The sequence below is a fragment of the Sceloporus occidentalis genome, unplaced genomic scaffold, assembly GCF_023333645.1.
Source record: "Sceloporus occidentalis isolate IW3139 unplaced genomic scaffold, rSceOcc1.0.p SCAF_24, whole genome shotgun sequence".
Taxonomy (NCBI): domain Eukaryota; kingdom Metazoa; phylum Chordata; class Lepidosauria; order Squamata; family Phrynosomatidae; genus Sceloporus; species Sceloporus occidentalis.
In genome coordinates, this window is record NW_028317004.1 from 3,461,359 (window position 1) to 3,482,941 (window position 21,583).

Consider the following 21,583-nt stretch of genomic DNA (forward strand, 5'->3'; position numbering starts at 1 on the left):
TTTTTAATAGTAAATAATATGATACAATCAAAACAATGTCATCTAAAGAAAGCCCTTCTTGTCCTGAAAAAAACAATATCTAATGTGTGTGGGTTCAGTAAACGGGAAAGAAGAAAATTACAGCTAAACACAAGCAGCGCAGAAATGTTAAAAAGGCCATTGTCACAAAGGGTACAAAAAGTAAAATCAGCCTTTGTCTCGAAGGGGTTAAAGAAAATCTCACATAAGGCCTGTATATTCTCATTCTCATCAGTATACTCATTTTCATGGACAACGTGCCCCGAACATAAAAAAAATGTTGGCTTCTTGTATTATTGGTGAATGGTTCAGCGTTATAAGTGTAAGATTGATGAAGACACCTATGACCCAGGGTGGGTTGCCAGCATCTGCTCCCTCCAGTCAGTTCCATAATGGTACAGACACAGCCTAATGTTGAGCCAAACAGTCAAGCTGTTTTGAGTGCACACCTGTCCTTGTCTTTTAAGATCTCTAGTGACTTGGGGCAATTACCCAGCTGCAGGCTTTCATATTACCAGCCAGGTGACCCAAAGCCAGCCAATCTCTCCCATCTGAATCTTCCCTTAACACGATAAATTCCACTTTATTGAATATTTTACCTTGATTTGAAATTCCAAAGTTAAAAATGTGCCCCTGTGGGCCATATCTTAAATCAATGGGGAGATACTTGGTCATTTTGTTGTGCAGCAAAGCCTGTAGTAATTCACCTTCTTCTGTCCATTAGTGATTCATGGAATCTGGGAAAGCTGGGTCTTTTGGAAGTGTCTCTACCGTGTGATTCAGTTAGCTAGGAAAACATCCCCCACGCTTAGCCTGACCCAGTCCAGTGTTTTCCGAGCCTTACCATCTGTAGCTGCTGTCCTTACAGTAGAGCACCAGAATATGTTGCTATAAACGCTATAGCTATAGATAGTTTTTTATTATACACAATAGAGGAAATGTATAACTATTAACCTATTAGCAACAATTGACGTGCCAGACATATGCATACAGTTAGTGACAATTGGGGTTAAATACTCAGATACATGCTATGTCAAAAGTATACTATCACAGTGGCACCTTTATGCATCTAGTCCTCTATTGTCACTAATATGTAGTCTCATGAGCTTTAACTAAATACAGATTTATAAAATGCTTATTTCTACACATCATTCTATTTATTATGTAGCTTTTCCTGCAAAAAGCTGTTAAATCAAAGCAAAATTAGTTACTCTGTGCCAGTGTCTGCATGTAGGTTTCCATTGTGTAGCTGTGCCCATCTGAAGCTCTTAGTATTGCAGCTGTCTGCCTGGAGCTAGGGACATAAAAATCATGGCAGCAGGGTTCGCAAATGCGACCGGGCCTGCCACTCTGGGGGTCCTGGGCAACCCCACCCCTTTAAAGCCGCTAGGTGCAGGACATACATGCAGCTAGCGGTACAGAGAGTGTAGAGATCATCCGATTAGAACATATTTCGCACTCTGTCCTTGCACGCTGTGTCTGATTACATCCATGTGACATCACAACCCCTTTCTGCATGCTGGATCAATCTGCACACAGCATGGAGGAATAGAGGCAGATCACCCCTGCAGCGTGATGGCAGTGGCACATGCAGACTGTTAGGGGCAAATATGGCACAGGCGGGCTGGGGCACAGACAGGCTGTTTGGGGGAAAAGATGGCACAGGCAGACTGTTTGGGGGCCAAAGATAGCACTTGTCATGGAAATACCATATATAAACATAATTGAGCACAAATTGTATGATCACACCCCAAAATCTGAAAATATGAATTAACAGTTAATTATACAGCTGTTATACAGTTTCTTTAAGAATCACTTTTATTATTACTTTTATGGCCAGCAACAAATTCCAGCAGTGTACAAAAAAGTTGAAACAAAAAATGACATTTAAAAGAATACCGTATTTGTTTGATTATAAGATGAGGTTTTTTTCAGAGCAAAGTCTTCTAATCGGGGTCGTCTTCTAATCAGACCTCAAATAGAGGTCTGATTATGAGACTAAGATCCAGATCCCCCGCACCGCTGCAGGGGACCTGGATCCTCCTGTCTCCCCCCCCACACACACACACTTACCGGTGCCTCCTGCTGTATTGCCGGGGCAGCGGGTTGACGTCTACGCGATCCGCGTAGACAACGTCCGCTGCAGCCGGAAGGAGGTGTGGCTAGCAGCGGGGGTTGTCTGAGTCCGTCGCGGATACCTTCCCCGACTGTCAGAGATCAGAGTTCCCCGGCAATACAGCAGGAAATTAGAAGCACCGGTAAGTGTGTGTGCGTGTGTGTGTGTGTTAAATGGGGGCATAGGGCATTTCTGGAATGCCTTATACCCCTATATGCCACTCTGGCACTTAGGGGGTTAAAAGGCATATTATAGGGAGGTATAAGGCATTTCAGGAGGCAGAGTGGCATTTAATAGAGCACTCTGCCTCCTGAAATGCCTTATACCTCCCTATATGCCACTCTGCCCCATAATATGCCTTTTAACCCCCTAAATGCCAGAGTGGCATACAGGGGTATAAGGCATTTCTGGAGGCAGAGTGCTCTATACAATGCCTTTTAACTCCCTTAATGCCACTCTACCTCCTGGAATGCCTTATACCTCCCTATATGCCACTCTGCCCCATAATATGCATTTTTACCCCCTAAATGCCAGAATGGGAAATAGGGGTATAAGGCATTTCTGGAGGCAGAGTGGCACATAGGGGGTCAAAAGGCATATCATGGTGCACAGTGGCATATAGAGGGTTAAAAGGCATATCATGGGCCACAGTGCCATATTGGTGTGGCAAGCCTGGGGGCAGATGTGCGTAACTGGGGGACAGGTTGGAAAATACAAGGAAATAAAAACAAAAAAAATTTTTTTTTTCAATCATAGCTTTTATTTAAAAAAATAGTTTACATGAATTAACATTTACTGGTAAAACTTTTTTCCTTTAGGGTCGTCTTATATTCAGGCTTTTTCTTTTTTTCCTAAGTTAATATTCAGATTTTGGGGGGTCGTCTTATAATCAGGGTCGTCTTATAATCAAGCAAATACGGTACTCTAGCCATCATATGCACTTTTATGCATATGATCGCTGAGAGGTCCCTTTAAATTTACTTAGTGTGACCCTTGCCATTTCTGTAGAATCGCCCCATTTGCATTTGCCTCTTCCCCTGCCCCCAAGCTGTTTTCAATGCAGAATACATCTCCTTGCACTTGATATACTATACTTAGTTAGCTCCAGCGTTGGCTTGACGAATATTGAAGGCTTTAAACCACTTTGCGCATGTTCTCATTAATTTCATTGGGAAAGCTTTCCAGCCACCAATTGGCTTCTTCAAACAGCCAATCAGTGACATGGAACTTCAAGAACATCTTGTCCCCCCCAATGCATAGGAAAGTAATTAAAGTACTTACATATGCATTGTTTGTTTAGGGGGCCTCCTGTGATGCTAGAGTAACCCTTTAACTATTCTATTAATAGTCTTTGCTATTTAGATGCTATGGCTCCAACTAATACAAAAAAATTAATTTATACTCCGAAGAATACTGCCCAACTAGGTTTGACTTTACAGCAAAGTTAATTCAAACCAGACTATTTTTTTTTTCCAGAATTCCCATCGTTAGAAAAGTAACCCTTTTGATGTGGATGGTAAGGCAGGAGAAGAAAAGAATCAAACACAGCCAAAACACTGTGAAAAGAAATGGACATTTTTTATGAAACATCTGTGTGAACTCAGGACGTGAAGCAGACAGCTATATTACAGAAGGTCACAAGGTTTAGATAGAGGAGCTTCGCATCTTATTCCTGGTACTAATTATATGTCCCAATTTCCCCTTTCCTTTCTTTTCCTGCATATTTATACCGGGGGTGAAAGGGATTTCCTGCCAGGGAGATGACTTCATTGAGTTAGACACTTTCCACTAAGCCCACCGAGTTCCATAGCTACTGGAAGGACCTGAGCCTTTTCCATACAAGCCGTTAACCGAGGAAATGTATCAATTGCTGCTCAAGCGGTCAACATGTTTAAAGAATGAAATAATGTTTCCAGATGGAATAATTTTTCATACATTTAAAAGGAAATCTGTAAGCTAAGTGGATACACTTTGGCAATAAGTAGATTGCAAGGTGAGACAAATAGGTTGATTCGCAAGCCTCGTAATAAGCTTCAATGACGGGTCTGAGGAAGCAAAATAAATAAATAGAGTATCTTCATACAATGTATGCAAAAGCATTCCCAACTATAGCTATTCATTAAAAATACAAGCTATTGGAGTGTTATAAGTGCAATTAGTTCATAAACCACGCTGATCTGGTGTCTGACTACCAAACATATGCCCTCAAAATAAAAAATGCAAAGATCTATTGCGCCCCCATCTGGGTGCTTATGTTAGTGAACCTATTTAAATGACATTTGTTTTTAAGAGATAAAGGTACACCAGTTAATAAAACGGTGTTATTATTAGAAACCTAAAAACGTTGCATCCTGTGTTAATTCTAAGAGTGTACAGGTTCTGTTTGACTCATTTGTATATACCTTATAATGAACAATTCCATAGATATGACTCAGGGATGCTTCTTTCAGAGAAGGACTGTTTGCCTTAGCCACTGATGTCAGCCATGTCCTTCGAGAAATGTTATAATATCTAAATATAATGTTACAAATACAGATTGAAACTAATCAATCTAGGCAAAGCTTGCTAAACAGGAAATATCTGTCAATATTTCTAGACGTAGTACAACGCTGAACCAGGCAGTGCTAATTTCCAGAACAATGTTTTCAACCAGTCTTTTCCTTAGAAAAGTAAAGAAAAATATGACCCAGGAAGTAAGAGTTTTTTCCTGTGTGGGTCCATGACATTAAAAATTGAAAGCAATAATAACCATATGAGCCATGATATTTTGATATAGAAGTAAAGCATATTTCTTTTTGTATCAATGACTGTACTTTGTGGGCTTGACTGACAATACGAAACATATAAAAAATGTTGAGATTAATAGAAGATTTCATAATTGGAGCAAATCAAGTTTAATTTAGCAGAACTACTAATCCTGGTTGTAGCAATATGCCCAATTTCCTCTGCATCCCAGCAGCATTTAAATCGGGACACAAACAAGAACAATGATGAGGTAAGCCTGGGTAGCTTTCTGTAGAATTGTGTAGTATATTCTTTCCATATTTGACCAGAGCTTTAATGCCAGGTCCTAGGCAAACACATGTTGCAGGGAAAGCACCGAGATCACTAGTAAGCTTACAAAAATGGCACATCCTTGACTTGGGTTACATTAAACATGAAATGAGCTGGATAGTTGCCAACATGGCTACCATTGTATCTGAAAAGCCATAGGCTTCCCAAGTGTGCTGTAGATGAAACATTTGTACACAGTGGTTTGTGATTGCAGAAAGATCTTGAATAAGTTGCTTGCCAGAAACCAAAAACAACAAGGGCAGAGGTGGCATAGGGAGGCTGTTTAAGGGGCTGAGAGGGCACACACAGGCTGTTTAGGGGAGAGGGATGGCACAGGCAGGCTTTTTGTAGGCACAGAAAAGCTATTTGGGTGCAATGGTGGTACAGACAAGCTGTGGGGATAAGGTGGCACTGTTGGACATGTTGCTTGTGAAGATACGCCCTTGGTGTGGCATGTGGGCACATGAGCTTGACCATGCAATAAAATATATATGGCTGGTGTCCAAATATTTTCAGGGCTGCTTTTCATTCCCAGTCTGGTCCTGCACATTATAGGTGATATAACTCCTCAGGGATGTAGTTCTATAATGACAAACTGTATTAATAAAGTCACTGGTTGATTTACTTCATGAAAGGACAGGCATATAGAGCTGGAAACCAAAGGCATAAGGGTGCAACTGCCACTTGGTGCAACAACCTATTTGCTTTAATGCTTCATATGGGTACCAGTCTGAAGAGAGTGTTCCGTCACAGTCATGTTTGAAATCCATTAAGCTAAACCACTAATAGAAAACTGAGACAGAGCACTTTCTGGAGTCCCGTACAGTGAAATACATATCCTATGATGTGTTTCTTGAGTACTACTTAGCCAGTAGTCCACCAAGAATGCCCTGTGGGATGATCTGCCCCTGGGGAAAACCAAAATAATGTTTTTGCAGCTTGGCACCATTTACAGTTATAAGTATTGCAAATATTATTTCTCGCAATAAATTTATTTCCCATATTAAAGTGGTGGAAACAATGGTATCAGTTCTCTCTTTTTGACAATCATTTTCTATGTAATAAACTGTAAATGGTGCAAGTTGTTGTAAGTGAATTGATTTGAATATCCCCTAGAGTATATCATGTAAGGCTCTCAAGGCTCCTGTTTTATGAGGCAACATAGTTTTAAGTATTATGATTCAGAACAGTAGAGATTATTTAACTTCCCTTTTTGAGTGATTCTCTATTTGCATTTGTTTGTTTCGAAGGTTGGCCTTTTGTATTAACTTAGTATTTTATTTTGTGTTGTCCAGTGTTTGTGAATACAATTGTGAATTGGGTGCCTGTGGGCTAAGTAATATATGTAGGGGAGTGATTAGCATCTTAGGTTTCTTTATTTGTAAAATACATTCTTACGATTTTCTAATGGAGCTTTCCCTTTCAGGAACATCTCTAAGAGCAGCTTGCTTTGGGTTGGATTTTTAATGTCTTGCTTTATGAAGGTACCCACTTTGCTGCACTTGTAAATTCACGATAAAGTGCTGTTGGTAGGCCTCATCAATTGATGTTGAAAGGTCCCCCGGTGGTCCTGTATTTACTTGCGCATGATTGGGAAAAGTGATAGGTTTGCATGTATAGCACTTGCTACCGTAACAAAGTCATTTTACTTCCAAAAATAGCAACAAATAATTAAAATTAAATTAATACATTTTGCCTAGTGTTCTATTTTTCTTATTCTTAAGCATGCCAAATATGTTTTATATCTGCAATTTCCTCTTCCTCGAACATTTAACAATCTCTATTGTGTGGAAGTAAATACCATATTGAACTATATAGGAAGTGGATTATATCATCTAAGGTTCCTGCAATTATCTTCAAACTGTCACACATGCAGCAGGCCAGGAAACCATCTTTGTTTCCTATTATTTAATGAAAGTATTATTCCCTGGTTGAAATTCATGGACTCCGGACATCGCAACACGTTTTTTAATTATCTTGTATTTTAATGTTATTTGCCAACAAATTTTAAACCGTATTGATGCTTAAAAGGTGCACTTCAGCCCTGCAATGTCAATTGCATATCTGAGTCCATTTTGCATTAATGCATTTGACTGGCTACTAGTGTTATAACATTAGACTTCTACCTTATTAAACTCCGTCCCAGTTGCCTCTGTGCTTGAAAACTCTGGGAACTGGCGTTTAATGTGAATAAGTGCAAGATAATGCAAAAAAATTGGATACAACACATCTGGAAAGGAATTCAGGGGTAATTATTTCAGATGACATAAAGGTAGCTAATGCTGTGAGACCTTACTTGGAAGTATTGGAAGTATTGTACACAGTACTGGGCTACTATTATTATTATTATTATCTTTTATTTATATAGCGCCAACAATTTACACAGCGCTATGACAAGATGAGAATTGACAGACTAAGACAAACCGATACATTAGGTGGAGAGAGCCCTGCTCGCAAGGTTAATATCTTACTAAACTCGCTCATGGATTGCTGGACAAAACTGATCACAAAAGGTTAAATGATCTTTACGTGTATAACTTGGAAGAAAGACATGATAAAGATTTAAATACATTAACCCCTTAACAACCAGTGATGTTCCAGGCACATGACTTCATGGGGTTAAGCAAGTGTAGAAAGTGATCAACAAGTTGACCAACCTATGCATGAGTGGTATCACTGTACTCAGGTGATATTGCTGAACACATTGGGATGTTGTTTGAAAGTGACAGTGAAGCTGTAGTTAATGGTGTATATTCAGAGTGATTGAGGTATATTAGAATAATAATGGTGTTTGAGGGTAGAAACCAATGCATGTCTAATGTTCCCAAAAGAACTGGATGTTCCACAGCGCTACTGGCATACAATACTGTGGACTAATAAAAGAAAACTTACATTTGGAAGGAACACACAACACTATACAGTATGGAGAAACAAACAGGCATGGCACACCAACAATGCAACCTCATCCCAACTGTAACGTATGGTTGAGGGGACATCATAGTTTGGGGCTGCTTTGCTGCCTCAAGGTCTGGAGAGCTTCTTATCAAGTTTATCATGACAATTTCCAAAAGAATGTAAGGCCATCTGTCTGTTAATTGAAGCTCAACAGAAATTGATGATGTGATAGGACAACGATCCAAAGTAAATCAACAACTGTTTCAACAAAAGAAAATACGCCTTCTGTAGTAGCAGAAGCAGTCAGAGTTGTGATCTGAACCAGCCTTTTCTGCAGTACGTGGCATCTGTATGTGACATGATGATGTCATACGCTATGCTGAATACAATATCATCACTGCAGTGTTCAAATTTCCAGAAGGCTTCCAGTTGGCAAGTGAAGACTCAGAGTAGGGCCAGAGGATCATGGGTAGGTAAGTATTCCTATTAGGCTCCAGGAAACCAAAATCCATGTTATGAACACAGTAAAAGTATAGAAAGCAGTATCTACTGTAATGAATAAACACACTATACTAAAGCATTATTTTTTTTTTAACTAGAGCATTATTTTCTTTAATATTTTTACAGAGAAAATGTGGGTGTGCCAGTGAGCTCAAAGGAGGACTCCAATCACCCTGCCCAATTTTATAATAAAGCATTCAGCATCTGAAACCTTTTTAAACAAAATTGTATTAAACCAAGTATTCATCTACCCATGATTCTCTGGCATTTGTGGATTTTTTCTGTGCAACAAGCCTCCTGGACTTCAGCAGTGACGCTTACCTGAAGTTTTCCACGGTTGTCCTTGCTTCCTTGTTTCCTTTAGCTGTACAGGCTGATGTTCTATCCAGTCTTTACATCCAAAAATAAGGCCCCAAATTGGCCTTTGAGTAGGGTGGTGGAAGTCGCTGTTTTGCTGCTAACCCAATCCCTTAAAATCCATTCCACCAGGGAAGGCTTCTGATTGCCTATCATGTTAAGTTTCCAGGTATGATTATTCCCACATCAGTTTTAGTTTACCTGCTCGCTTTCAGTTCAGCATTGCAGATGGTGACATATTTGTGCTACATCTCAGTTAAAACCAGCATTGTGATAGTTGTGTTATGACCTAACATATGAACTCCTGGCTGTGCCAGTTCCTCATACTTATTCATTAGACAGATTGTCATCCTCGAAGACTAAGACCAATAGTCTATTGTTTACCACGTGTAAGTATGATATGGTCTTGGTATGTTTGTCTCCTTGATTAGAATAAGATAACAGTGGATAAGATACAAAGCTGTTATTTTATTACATTAGAGTTAACATCATTTTGAGAATGAAAGCTATGTGATAATTGGAAGAGTTTTTTTCTTATTATTAAATACTACATACTAATAACAAAAAAAAATGTGAATAAAACGCAACAAGGCACCATGACATAAAACAGTGTAACTAACTTATAGTCAACTGGATCATGGTAAGAAGTTAAATTCAAATTTTTAATACAAAAATGTTTCTTGTAGTGTATTTCTTTTACTTGTAACAAAAAATGCACATACCTGAACTTTAAAAAAATGACTAGGCTAGCTAAATAATTTCACATGATGTACGGTATGTGTCACTAAGGCAGTTATTGACCACAATTAAGGTCAACCTGTTTCCTGTTACTCGTAATCAGATTTTGTGGCCTACACTAGGATAAAGCTTTGTATTTAATGATAGGTGAAGCAAACACAATCTAGCAGCTGCTTATGTGTCTAGGAGTTCAACCTCGTGGTGACATGGTGGTGGTGGGGGAGCTTTCTTAGACTCTTATCAGGTTGCCTCATTGGTTATCAGTCTACCAGCTGGGAGAAAAGTACAGCCAGATGGAAGATAATTAAACGACAAAGGAAAAGTGATTATTACCCTGGTTCCCTGTCTAAATCTACAAAACATTCATAAAAAATATATAATTTTAATTAAATAACTTTAATTTAGCCTTGGCCATGTTGAGAACTGTCACCCCAATGCGTGGTTTTTTTTATCAGTGTTTTTGGTTTGTAAACTATATCTATAGAGCTTTCAGTGAATGGTGTATAGTTAATCAGAATTCAATTCTATGAAGAATTCTCTTTTGTTTTTTCCTAGAATAAAAATTAGGGGGTTTGTTCTCTAAACAGTGCTATTCAGTTTAGACAAAACAGTGCACGCTTTTTCATCATATGACAATTTAGCGTAAACTACGGCCATGGGGGGCATTTCTTCATTATCGGTCCCCCCCGCATGAGTTACTGGGGGGGGATCTGTCCCCCCCGGTTCCTACGCCCATGGTTCCAGCACTTACACATCCATGCTATCACACACACTCATTCATTCATATACTCATTCATTCACAGATTCATTCCCTCAATCACGCATACTGATTCAAACACCCTCCCCACCCCCTTACTTGCACTGCAGCTCCTCGATGCCGCTCACAGACTTCAGCAGGGGGCGCGGCCTCCCTCTGCGTTCTCTGGTACTGCACAGAGGAAGCAGGATGTGATGTGATGTCACGTGAACTCTGCTGGGTTCTGCTTCCTCTGTGCAGGACAGAAGACCCTCCCACAGGTAAGTAGCAGGGCTCTTGTTGTAGCGGGGCTCGAGGTGCGGACCGCACCTCGAGGTCTCGCGGGCCGCATTTGCGGCGTTTCTATTGTGGGGTTCCTACGGCCCTGGGGGGGATTTCTTCATTATCGGTCCCCCCCGCATGAGTTACTGGGGGGGGGATCTGTCCCCCCATCCCCCCCGGTTCCTGTGCCCATGTATCTATGTAATTATGAATAGCTAACTGTTGCACTAGCTGTATTACACAAATCTAGGGCATTTTAGTGTGTCCCAGAATGGTGCCTTATGTTAGATTGTAATGATTAGCTGGGAATTTAACACAGACAACAGCAAAACCAAACCACGTCCTTGTAAAAGTTTGTAAAACAAATCACCTTTTCAGAACAAACATTTGACATAAATAGCCTATATAAATCTAAGCTCTTAACTGTTGTGCAGAGGCCATACATGAAATATTACTAAACAATTATCTAGAATGTTTTGTAAATGGTGTAATCCTGTCCTTTTCACATTTTAGTAAATGCTCATATATGAAGTTATTAGCTATTAAAATCTCTGTCTGTAGAATACTTATATATAATATAATACTTATATATAATATATATATATATATTATAATACTTATATATTATAAGTATTATAATATATAATATATATATTATAAGTATATATTATATAATATATATATTATAAGTATATTATATATACTTATATATTATAATATAGTATAATACTTATATAAATATATATTTATATATACACTATATGAGCAAAAGTATGTGGACAAATGGCAATGACCATGATGTGCACAGCTGCTCAGCCATGGAAACCCATTTCATGGAAGTCCCGACGCACTGTGTCTGTGCTGATGTTGCTTGCAGATGAAGTTTGGAACTGCTATAGAGGACAGGCAATTTACTCTGTAAATGTGGTCTGCCACTTTGTGTGTTGTTACTCCCAGAAACTTCTATCTCACAATAATAGCACATACAGTGGACCGGGAGACAGATTTAGCAGGGCAGAAATTTTAGAGATCTTCTTGGCATGACTCATTTTACTGCTAATTCTGTCAATGGAGATGGCTGCTTATGAAGCAGAGAAGCAGCACTTCTCCCGGAGGGTGAGTTCCAAGGTATGGGGATAAAGTGATGAGTGAAGAATAATAATACTTAACTAACGTTATTAGTATATTAGGAAAAGGAAAGAAGGGGGCCGTGAAACCCACACATCCCTTAAAGAAAATCAATGTTTTCATGTACTGTTAGTATGTGCAGGGCTCTCTCCTTGAGGGTGGAGAAATGTTAAATTAAATTTCCTGAAGCAGACCACAATATAGTCCATATTGGCCTATATTGACCCCAAATAGAAAGTATAATCTCTCACCTAATAACATTAAGTTATTTTGAGGCAAAGAGCCCAAGATCAGATAATTTTTCACCCAATCTTGTAGCCCTAGGTCAGGGGTAGGCACCCTTCGGCACTCCTGATGTTGTGGACTACATCTCCCATAATGCTCTTACAGTCATAATGCTGGCAAAGAATCAAGGGAAATGTAGTTTACAACATCTGGAGTGCCGAAGGTTGCCTACCCCTGCCCTAGGTGATGCAAAATATGTTCATGATCGGGACCTGTTAATTTTGGTGCCTAGCCTGTGTTCATTGAAATAGGTGATCTGCTACTGATGAGAAAAGGGATCCTTGGTTATCATTGGCACATAAATAGTGTATAATTATGTAACTTTTTTTATCTTGAATCCTTCTTTTGATCAACACTCTGTATGATCTACTTTCCTAGCCCTACCCATTATGTTCTAAATGTTACCCCCCTCTTTCTTGTCTCTGCCACAGTATAAACATTGTCAGAAATGTGTCCCTCAGTATTTGGGAATGTTTCCGTTCCTAAAATGCATCCTTTGTAGCATAACAATGGCTCCCTCAATGCTTTATTATAAGATATACCACGTTTGCGCTTGTCAGAGTTTAGTTTAGTCACCCCTGAGGCAAGACATTTCAGTGATGGGAGTTATTGTGTACCATCATCAGAGGGCTCCTCCTTATCTTCCTCCACCCCTTCTTTTTCTGTCTTAGTCTATTTTGCCTCCTATTCTTCTTTTCCTTATTTTTCTATCTTCTTTAAGAAATGCCCTTCTAGACTGGCAGTGGGCATGGCTTCTGTGCTGAGCACCAGCATATGACATCAAATACTGGTGCATATACACTTATACATGACTTATACATAGACATTCATGCTCACACGCACGTATACATACACATTCATGCTTAGATGCACTAACACATAGCCATTCATGCTCACACTCACTTATGGGAAAGACATTCATGTTCACATTTTACTTATACAAAGACATTCATGATTACATACATGCTCACATGCACACAAACATATATATATAAATATCCCCTCTAATCCTTCTTTCAAAAATGCATATTGATATATATACCAGTTTTTTTATATATTTATCTGTATATTTATGTTTATAGGTACACAGGTCCTGTTTTTTTTATTCTGGGTGTGGATACTCTTGTGCTTACAACACTTGCATCTTGCTTGATTATGTTTAACTCTTTCATGTACCCTGATTATGTATCCATGTTCCATTGTGTGACACTGTGTTGATTTTATTATTCCTTGCAGGCACCTCGCTGCCTGCTACTGACCCCATGCGTGGACTGGTGTCATCCTTTTGAGTGGGTCTGTTAAGCTTTGTGTCAGCTTCAATCTTTATGCTTCTTTTACAGTGCAATGTTTTCTGAGTTTTTTTACTGTACTGCTATGTGCCTATTGTGTATTAAATATTTTTTTTACCTTCACTTAAATGCTAAATATAAATGGATCCTTGTTGTTGGTAAGGCCGAGACTTAAGTTTGCTGGAAGCTTATTTAAAAGGTAGTCCTGTTGCTGGTGTTTATGGCTGTAGGTTGACATTGAGAAAGGGGTTTTACACCCCAAAACATTTGTGGGACTAAATTATCTTCTTATCCAATAAAAGTGTGGATTTCACTTGGGTCTACTCCTGAGCGCTGTGGTTTTCTTCTTGCTGGATATTTTGCACCACTTTGCAGCAGTGGAGCTATTTACCCAAGAGTTGCACATGACAATATTGCTTGCAGTTTTTGGTTTTTATTTGACTTATTATCTTAATAATTTATTGCCAATTAATTAATTGCAGCTGTACCAAGGTAGTTTTGCCGGCCAAAATCTCAATAAAGATGACTTCCAAAAGCAAAGACAGTGGCCAAGTTTTAGCTCACTTCCCACTGCACTTGGCATGGCATATGATCTGACTGAGAACTCAGAGAGGGGGTCTGCACAGACAGGCTCCGGCAACAGGCTCAGGCCCCGGGGCCCACCTGAACCCATCAACGTAGCTGAGACAAACACTGACAGACGGCAGTGCTTAGAAACTAAGGGCAACCAATACACATTATTACTTACCCAGTGATCAGGTAAGACACTCTTTACCTACCTACTGAGACTGAGACTTACTGCCTGGAAGCCGGAAGGTGGCTCTCAAAGGAGATTGGGATCTAGCATACAGGCTCAACAGGCCTTGTCTATGCACGGTTGACAACCCACTGGGAACTAGCCTTGAGCCTAGTCAATAGTCAGTCTTTCTGACTATCCTGAAGCAGAGAAAATTGTGTCATAACCGTTCATAAGGACGCTGAACAGGCCCCTTAGACACTGTATCAAGGGAACAAACAACAAGCAGCCACTTATGTGGGTGATACAATATGATACAATTCTGATACAATATTTCCATTTGATTCCCCTACCTTAACCAGCAAGATCCAGAGTCAGGATCTGCCTGCTGTGAATGAGAAAAATAGATACTACAACCAAACCATAGTAGCGACCAGTATTCATACCATCTCGAATGGAAAAGTTTATCAATAATACAGCTAAAAGAACACACTCTAAGTCATCACAGAAACTGCACAAAGGCTCCTTATTATCTTGAAGGGGTTAAGAAAATAGATATAGCTGTGTTAGCCCAACAGAAAATGTAGTGTTTAGTCAAAGTTGAAAGCTTTTATTGGGTCAACATGAAAACTTTAGGGACCTCACAGGGTTCATCCACAGATAGAATGTGTGCATTATGATTTTTTGTGTCATAAGTACTTATGACAGACAAGGTGTGTTTTGAAAGGTGGTAGGGAAACCCCAACTACATTGCAACATCTGGTAACTACATGACAGCAAGGATGAAGCATTAATGTTAAGAAGCTGATCTAGATAGATGTAAGCCAGCAAGCAGGTTGCCCCCTTAGTTTTTATATTCACAGTATTGTTACTATATATTCTTAACCCCTTAAGACATCGGTGAAGAGATCAAATTATTTTTATTATTTGTTAATATGTATTCACAAACCCCGTATCCATAAAGCAATAATTTCTCCTGACTTGCACTTTTCGATTCTAGCAAAACATACTGAATGCAAAAAGTATGTATTAATTAATATTTATAACTTATGTCTTTTTTTCTTTTCCTTTATTAATCGGGAAAGTGTTATTTGAAATAACAGTAGCAATGTGCATTATGACATCAATCCTTATTACAACCATTACAGTCCATATGTTGAAAATGAGAGAATGACATTGAAATCACATCAGACACGTATACATAATAGACCGCCGCTGAATAATATCGAAAAACGGCAGAATAAATGCCGGAAGGCTCCCAACCGTTATAGCCGGACTCCCGTGGGCCATCATAGGATCCCCTATGTCTTTTTTTTATTACAGTCCTGATATTAGAAAACTGATACAGATGTGTTAATACAAGTATTATTCTGTGATGCCTAGTAACTAGCAATTGTGTTCTAATGCTATATGTCCACAAGATGGCGCTTATGACTCATATTTGAGGCAACTGTTTAAAAAAAGGAACTTTTTATCATTACTAGTGTACATGGCAGTCATTAAAATGACCTGCACTATTCAACTTAACTCTTTCTCTCTGACTCTACCCTCTTTCTTCTCTCTCTTTTTCTTATGTCTCTCCTGTCCTCCCTTTTTTGTTTCACTATCCCTCATTCTTTTGTCCCCCACTCTTTTTGTTCCCTTTGTCACTTTCTTTATTTCTCTTTCTCTCTTCGTTTTCTTACTTTCTATCAGGGTCAGGGCAGGAGGGCACTGGTCACAACAGAAGGGTACCTTCATTATTAGTCAAAACTCTAACCAAAAGGAGGAATAGAAGAGCTCTAAATATTTTAATGTTTAAGCTCTTTGCAAGCCTTGTTAACTTTGACATTCTTACCCAAACCTTAACCAATATCTTTAATCTCTCTCTCTCCTTTGGTATATTCCCATCCTCATTTAAACATGGTATCATCATGTTGTCATCCTAAAGAAACCCTTGCTTGATCCCACATCAAATTTCCATCCAGTTTCTCTTCTCTAACTTCAACTAACTAAATTTCTCTCGACAAAGTCTCTGCTTGAGCCTCTACAATCAGATTTCAGCCCACATTTAACAATCTCCTCACCGCCTAAACAAAAGGCCGCTTCCCACTATTTCTTCTCTTGGACCTCTTCAGCCTGACAAACTTGACCACCCCCTCCTTCTACAAACCCTTCATGTTCATGTCAACTGTGACACAGTTCTTTCCTGGTTCAAATCCTACCTGTCTCTCTGTATTTTTCACTCGAACTTGCTCTGCTCCCCTAACATTATCTATTGGTGTTCCTCAGTTATTGGGCCTCTACTCTTCGCCATCTATACCTCTTCACTTGGACAAGTCATATCACGTTCTGGTTTCCAATATCACCTACAGTATATGCAGATGACACCCCAATCTATATCTCCCAACCTTTCACCCTCTTCTTATTCCCCACACTGACTGTCTTTCTGGAATTGCATCATGCATTACCTGAAGCTCAGCATCTCTAAGACTGAGCTCATGGTAATCCTGCCATCCGCTCTGTCCACAATTCTTGACATCTTCACCACCGTTGACAACTCCACTATCCAACTGACAGACCAAGTTCACTGCCTTGGTGTCACACTTGACTCTGCTCCTTCCTTCATTCCTCACATTCAGTCCCTCACCAAATCCTGCGGTTGTCACCCAGGGCCGGCTCAAGACAAAATGGCGCCTGGGGCGAAGTTTAAAATGCCGCCACCCCCATTATCTACCCTTCCTCTCCCTGCCGCCCCCCCATTATCTACCCTTCCTCTCCCTGCCGCCCCCCCATTATCTACCCTTCCTCTCCCTGTCGCCCCCCCCGTACTTACCTTTCAGCAGTCCTGCGGCGAGTCTCCCTGCTCAGTCTCAGTGCCGGCTTGTAATATTGAGCGCCAGAAATGACGTCATCTTCAGGCGCTCAACATTACAAGCCGGCACCGAGACCGAGCTAGAGGGCTCGCAGAGGAGAGAGAGAGAGAGAGATCGGTGCCCCTCTCTCTCTCTTCTCGGCTTAAAAAAAAAAAGTTGCTCCACTCGGCTCCATTGTTGGGCCGGCCCTGTTGTCACCTGAAAAACATCTCCAGAATCAGCCCATTCCTCACACACTTATCTGTTGCTTCTCTGTGCCAATCGCTTCACTGGCTCCCCATACCCTACACTAACTCCACCACACACGCTGACACCAAGTACTAATTAACACACTCATGCTAACCCCATACACTAGCATGCACACACTCTATCACCATACACTTACACATACATACACAGACCCTCACTCTCTCTTTATTATCAGTGCACCTCTTGCAGCTCTCCTGCCAACTTACTTCTTATGCCCTACTATTGCAGGGTCACTTTACACACGTCTCTAATTTATACTTTATATATTTGTTAGAGCAGACATATTAACTTATTTTTCCTTGAGAATTAGAAATAAAGAATCTGACCACAGATAAGAACCATTCATGCAATCTAGTATAACAATTTTTCCTGCTGTAGAAACATCAACCCTCATTCAGTCCTTGGTCTTGTCTTAAATTCAAAATAGCCATCTGCCTTTCGCTTCCATGTTTACATTTCGTTAATGTGTTAACCTCTACCACTTGTGCTGGGTGGCTATTCCAATTATCTACGACCTTCTTAGTGCAGTAAAACTTCACTACATTACATCAAACGTACGTCTTAATTATTCCAAGTTCCAACCCATGAAGTTATTTTGCTCCTTTAATGGAAGTTGATTGTAACATTTCCAAGGGTATGGTGAGGAGGGGAGACATAGAAAAAGATACACTGTAATGCCAGTTTTGCCACTGATCTGTACATCCTTGCATTATACTTATACAGCGGCGTATCTAGGGTATGGCAACTATGGCTCGTGCCATAGGCGCCATTTGAAAGGGGGCGCCGGTGAGCGGCTTTTAAACGCCGGGGTTTTTTTTGATGCGGAGGAGAGAGAGGGGCGCCTAGCAACCGCTAGGCGCCCCTCATTCTCCTCCACGAGCCCTCTACCCCCGTCCCGGTGCCGGCATTTCATGCAGAGCGCCTGAATATGACGGCATATTGCGGCGCTCAGCAGTGAAGCAGCGGGAACCAGCGAGCGGGATTTAAACACTGTTTTTTTCTGATGCGGAGGAGAGAGAGGGACGCCTAGCAACCGCTCGGCGCCTCTCGTTCTCCCCCGCATCCCAAAAAAAAAAAAAAAGACAGCGTTTAAAAGCCGCTCGCTGGTGCCCGCTGCTTCAGTGGTGAGCGCCGAAATATGACGTCATATTAAGGCGCTCAGCAGTGAAGCAGCAGGCACCGCAGCAGTGCAAGAAGGCAGAAGCCTCGTGCTCCCGTCGCTGGACCCCAAGGTGAGAACTACAAAGGGGGAGAGGGGTAAGGGAGTGATAAGGGAGGGAAAGGGGTTAGGGAGTGATAAGGGAGGGAGAAGGGTTAGGGAGTGATAAGGGAGGGAGAGGGGTTAGGGAGTGATAAGGGAAGGAGAGGGGTTAGAGAGTGATAAGGGAGGGAGAGGGGTTAGGGAGTGATAAGGGAGGGAGAGGGGTTAGGGAGTGATAAGGGAAGGAGAGGGGTTAGAGAGTGATAAGGGAAGGAGAGGGGTTAGAGAGTGGTAAGGGAAGGAGAGTGGTTAGAGAGTGATAAGGGAGGGAGAGTGGTTAGAGAGTGATAAGGGAGGGAGAATGGTTAGAAAGTGATAAGGGAGGGAGAGGGGTTAGAAAGTGATATAAGTAAAGAGTGGATTAATGTGTGCATGAGTGAATGAGGGAGAGCATGAGTTAATATGTGAATGTATTGTCTGAATGAGGGAGAGCATGAGTTAATGTGTGGATAAATTGTCTGAATGAGGGAGAGCATGAGTTAATATGTGGATGAATTGTCTGAATGAGGGAGAGCATGAGTTAATGTGTGGATGAATTGTCTGAATGAGGGAGAGCATGACTTAATGTATGGATGAGTTGTCTGAATGAAATTGTGAATTAGTGAGTGACTGTAAAAGTGTTTGTGTGTATCATAGATGTATAATTGTGGAAGGGCAAAGATGGCACTAGCAGGAGGTTTGAGCCTTGGGGACCAAGATGGCACAGGCAGGGTGTATATGGGGCAAAGATGGCACAGGCCGGACTGTTTGGGGACAAAGTTGACTTGTGCTGGGCTATTTGGGGACAAAGATGACAAATCTTATGTGTGTGTAATTTGGGTGCTGGTCAGGTTCTATGCGGGCAGTGTGGACGCCAGGGCTGGCTTTGGGGTGTGCAACCTGTGATCTATGCCTGTAATTTAAGGGGTTTTAAATATACCTTTAATGCCGTGTTTTTCTGTGAATTCCAATTGATCTATACCTGCAAAGCTGGGTTTTTGTGTTATTCTGTAGATCCCTATCTGCTATGCTATGTTTCCATACATTTTTTATGTATACCTGCAAATACAGGGTTAATATGTCTTATTCAGTTGATTAATACCTGAAATGCTGTTTCCATGTATTTATTTGATCTATACCTGCGATGCTACGTTTCATATATTATTATTGTATACCTGCAAATACAGGATTTGTATGTCTGATTCTGTTTATTTCATATATACCTTCCGTGCTGAGATCACAAGTGAATTTCAATTGATCTGGGTTTGTGTGTTGATCTATACCTGCTATCGGCAGCAGGGTCTAATATTTATAGAATAAAAAACTATATATATATATATATATATATATGGGCAGCAGGGCAGCAGGGGCTAATAAATGGGTTTTAGATATTTGGACAGGGGCGCAATTTCAGTGCTTGCCATAGGCGCTATTTTCGGTAGATACGCCTCTTTACTTAAAATTATAATTATTCTTATTTTTGAACTATATATTAAAACTAATCGAGAAAGTGAGAAATCACAGACTACTGGTAAATTTAATATTGTGGATTTAGTTAAGCTAAAAGTTGTGGAGGTGATAACCCCCTTAAAGTAAGTCTAAAACAAGAATGGATAATGTGCACCCCTCCCATCAGTGGTAGACCACAATAATAATTCCCTTTATAATATGTGTTTATTGCTGGATAAAAGAACCTATTTAGCAGGGGCAAAAAACTCCTCCTCTCCATACATGATGATCACATTACAAAATAATGAAGTTATTGTGTTTTATTGTGATAAAATACAATGCAATGCCCCAGTTTGTGTATACTGTTCCCTGTGTGAGCTGTATGAGCCAAGGTACGCCATGTCGTTTTTTCTTCTATAGGATATTTATTGATGGTAAGGTACAAAAAAATATGTCATTTGGATTTTTGGGTTTGTGTTATTTAGGTTTTTATAGAGCACCCAGGATATCAGCTTGCATATCTAATTTGTGTAGCATTTCATTTTTGCTCTGAATCATCAAAAAAGCTTGAGGCACTGTGTAATTTAGTACACATGTCCTTAAACAAAATCTGAGGATTGCCACATTTCGAGAAAAACAACATTAGTGCAAAACACTGAATCTTACAATGTCCGTGGCGTTTTATCTTTGTATAGATAGGAAGCTTGGCTTTGTTTTCCAGTAAAAGTATTAGAAGAAAACTGTGGAAGTATATTGCTAAATATATACCGGTATATTAAAAAAAAACCCAAAAAACAGTTAATTGCCTTAAAAATAAAACAGCATATAAAGGTCTATTCACTAAAGAGTGAGTTGGCCAATGAATAGCCTCAAGATGACAAGTTGTATCTTGTGACATTCATAAGACAACTTGACCCTTTATGTGAGGAAGTTCACCAAGGTCCAACACCCTTCCGAGCAACTTATTTTTGTGTCTTATAGAAAGGCGACTTGCTTTGCCATGGTTTGCACAGGTAGTGAGAAACTAAAAGCTACTTAGTAGCAGCAGGTTTCCTGCAAATTGTGCTCCTGATTTCATATCCTATTGAAATAAATAGGGGTTACTGCCCTATTATGGCTGTGCGGCCCAAAAAATTACATCATTTTTGTTATTTAGACATCTGGTGGCAACTACAAGAAAACCATACAAAAACCACAATCTGATATTGGCCCAAATTTCTAGATAAGACCCCATTAGCTCCCCTTTGACAACCCTCCGTGGGGTGAATGTTTAAAACATCCATTGTCAATGGTTGAATTAGCATTACTTTTAATGCATTACATTTAATGGATGAAACTAAGCTGTAAAACTCTCCAGAAACTCAGACTAAGGATAGAAATGGAAATTAAGTGCTCTGTCAGACTCTTACAGTACATACCAGGAGTAACTAATACTATTGTTCCATGAAGGTCTTTTATTTCTCTTTTATATATTAAGTAGAAAGTTTGTGTTTATGCAACTTTAGTTGGTTCCCGGATTATGTGGGTGTTTGGCTGTGTTTTTTTCTGCTTTATACTACTGTGCTGACCGAAAGATCGCCTTTATGTTGAGCATAAAAAAACAGCGATATGAAGTTTTGGAAAACACGATCTGCCCAATAACTTACAATGGAAAG